At 55.6% G+C, this 2,500-nt stretch overlaps 1 non-coding gene across 1 annotated transcript in view; it reads left to right on the top strand.

Annotated features, from left to right (window-relative positions):
- Positions 1–1,996: 1,996 nt before the first annotated feature.
- LOC144431553 (small subunit ribosomal RNA) overlaps positions 1,997–2,500 on the top strand; it is a 1,810-nt gene continuing 1,306 nt past the window's right edge. The window contains exon 1 of the ribosomal RNA XR_013480117.1: positions 1,997–2,500. This exon is cut by the window's right edge and continues 1,306 nt beyond it. This is a non-coding gene — a ribosomal RNA (small subunit ribosomal RNA).

Genomic DNA, 2,500 nt, shown 5'->3' with positions numbered 1-2,500 from the left:
TCGGAGCGCACCCTTTTCTCGGTGGCTGGCGGGCGAGAGAGTGCTGCGTCGCCGGCATCGGCGTCGAAAGAAGCCGAGCCGAAAAAAGTTAAAGTACAAACGTGCAAGCATACTAACCTAACCCTAGGTAAGGCATGTCAGAGCGAAAGACAGTAATTTCGAATGAGCCAAGAAAGAGCGGTGCGGGGCCGGTCGGAGCGCACCCTTTTCTCGGTGGCTGGCGGGCGAGAGAGTGCTGCGTCGCCGGCATCGGCGTCGAAAGAAGCCGAGCCGAAAAAAGTTAAAGTACAAACGTGCAAGCATACTAACCTAACCCTAGGTAAGGCATGTCAGAGCGAAAGACAGTAATTTCGAATGAGCCAAGAAAGAGCGGTGCGGGGCCGGTCGGAGCGCACCCTTTTCTCGGTGGCTGGCGGGCGAGAGAGTGCTGCGTCGCCGGCATCGGCGTCGAAAGAAGCCGAGCCGAAAAAAGTTAAAGTACAAACGTGCAAGCATACTAACCTAACCCTAGGTAAGGCATGTCAGAGCGAAAGACAGTAATTTCGAATGAGCCAAGAAAGAGCGGTGCGGGGCCGGTCGGAGCGCACCCTTTTCTCGGTGGCTGGCGGGCGAGAGAGTGCTGCGTCGCCGGCATCGGCGTCGAAAGAAGCCGAGCCGAAAAAAGTTAAAGTACAAACGTGCAAGCATACTAACCTAACCCTAGGTAAGGCATGTCAGAGCGAAAGACAGTAATTTCGAATGAGCCAAGAAAGAGCGGTGCGGGGCCGGTCGGAGCGCACCCTTTTCTCGGTGGCTGGCGGGCGAGAGAGTGATGCGTCGCCGGCATCGGCGTCGAAAGAAGCCGAGCCGAAAAAAGTTAAAGTACAAACGTGCAAGCATACTAACCTAACCCTAGGTAAGGCATGTCAGAGCGAAAGACAGTAATTTCGAATGAGCCAAGAAAGAGCGGTGCGGGGCCGGTCGGAGCGCACCCTTTTCTCGGTGGCTGGCGGGCGAGAGAGTGCTGCGTCGCCGGCATCGGCGTCGAAAGAAGCCGAGCCGAAAAAAGTTAAAGTACAAACGTGCAAGCATACTAACCTAACCCTAGGTAAGGCATGTCAGAGCGAAAGACAGTAATTTCGAATGAGCCAAGAAAGAGCGGTGCGGGGCCGGTCGGAGCGCACCCTTTTCTCGGTGGCTGGCGGGCGAGAGAGTGCTGCGTCGCCGGCATCGGCGTCGAAAGAAGCCGAGCCGAAAAAAGTTAAAGTACAAACGTGCAAGCATACTAACCTAACCCTAGGTAAGGCATGTCAGAGCGAAAGACAGTAATTTCGAATGAGCCAAGAAAGAGCGGTGCGGGGCCGGTCGGAGCGCACCCTTTTCTCGGTGGCTGGCGGGCGAGAGAGTGCTGCGTCGCCGGCATCGGCGTCGAAAGAAGCCGAGCCGAAAAAAGTTAAAGTACAAACGTGCAAGCATACTAACCTAACCCTAGGTAAGGCATGTCAGAGCGAAAGACAGTAATTTCGAATGAGCCAAGAAAGAGCGGTGCGGGGCCGGTCGGAGCGCACCCTTTTCTCGGTGGCTGGCGGGCGAGAGAGTGCTGCGTCGCCGGCATCGGCGTCGAAAGAAGCCGAGCCAAAAAAAGTTAAAGTACAAACGCGATGCTAATGAGCGAGCCGTTGTCTCGACTAATATGTAGGGGGCGTTCGATCGAGCGTCTGGCTTGAGCGCTTGTCGGCCTAGCAGAACGGTCGCATTGTTATGCCCGGGTTTTAGGCACCGCTGCAGGCGGCCGGCAGAGCTCTTGTTTGTGCGAAACTGAATGGATCGAGCCCGAGAGAGGGCGAGCAAAGAAAAAACGCAAATCGCTCCGCCTGGCACTGCCGGCGAGAGCGTGGACGTCGCGGCCAGCGACTGTCGAAGCTGAGTACGGCCGCAGGCGATCGCCTCGGTCTTAAACGAATGCGACGAGCACGCGCCGGGCGGCCCAGCAAGGGCCGAGCGCAGCTGTCGCAGCTATCTGGTTGATCCTGCCAGTAGTGATATGCTTGTCTCAAAGATTAAGCCATGCAGGTGCAAGTACGAGTTCTCGTAAAGCGAAACTGCGAATGGCTCATTAAATCAGTCTTGGTTTATTTGGTCTCGTAAGCGAAGTGGATAACTGTGGTAATTCTAGAGCTAATACATGCATTAAGCGCCGACTTCGGGAGGCGCGCTTTTATCAGATCAAAACCGACCGGGTTCGTCCTGTGACGTTTGATGACTCTGGATAACCACGCGGATCGTACGGTCTCTGCACCGACGACGTATCATTCAAGTGTCTGCCCTATCAACTGTCGAAGGTACGCTACGTGCCTACCTTTGTGATAACGGGTAACGGGGAATCAGGGTTCGATTCCGGAGAGGGAGCCTGAGAAACGGCTACCACATCCAAGGAAGGCAGCAGGCGCGCAAATTACCCATTCCCGACACGGGGAGGTAGTGACGAAAAATAACAATACAGGACTCTAACGAGGCCCTG

Source organism: Styela clava, chromosome 13 (genome assembly GCF_964204865.1).
Source record: "Styela clava chromosome 13, kaStyClav1.hap1.2, whole genome shotgun sequence".
NCBI classification, from domain to species: domain Eukaryota; kingdom Metazoa; phylum Chordata; class Ascidiacea; order Stolidobranchia; family Styelidae; genus Styela; species Styela clava.
The sequence above is the reverse complement of the archived record's forward strand: the minus strand, read 5'-3'. Positions and strand labels throughout refer to the sequence as shown.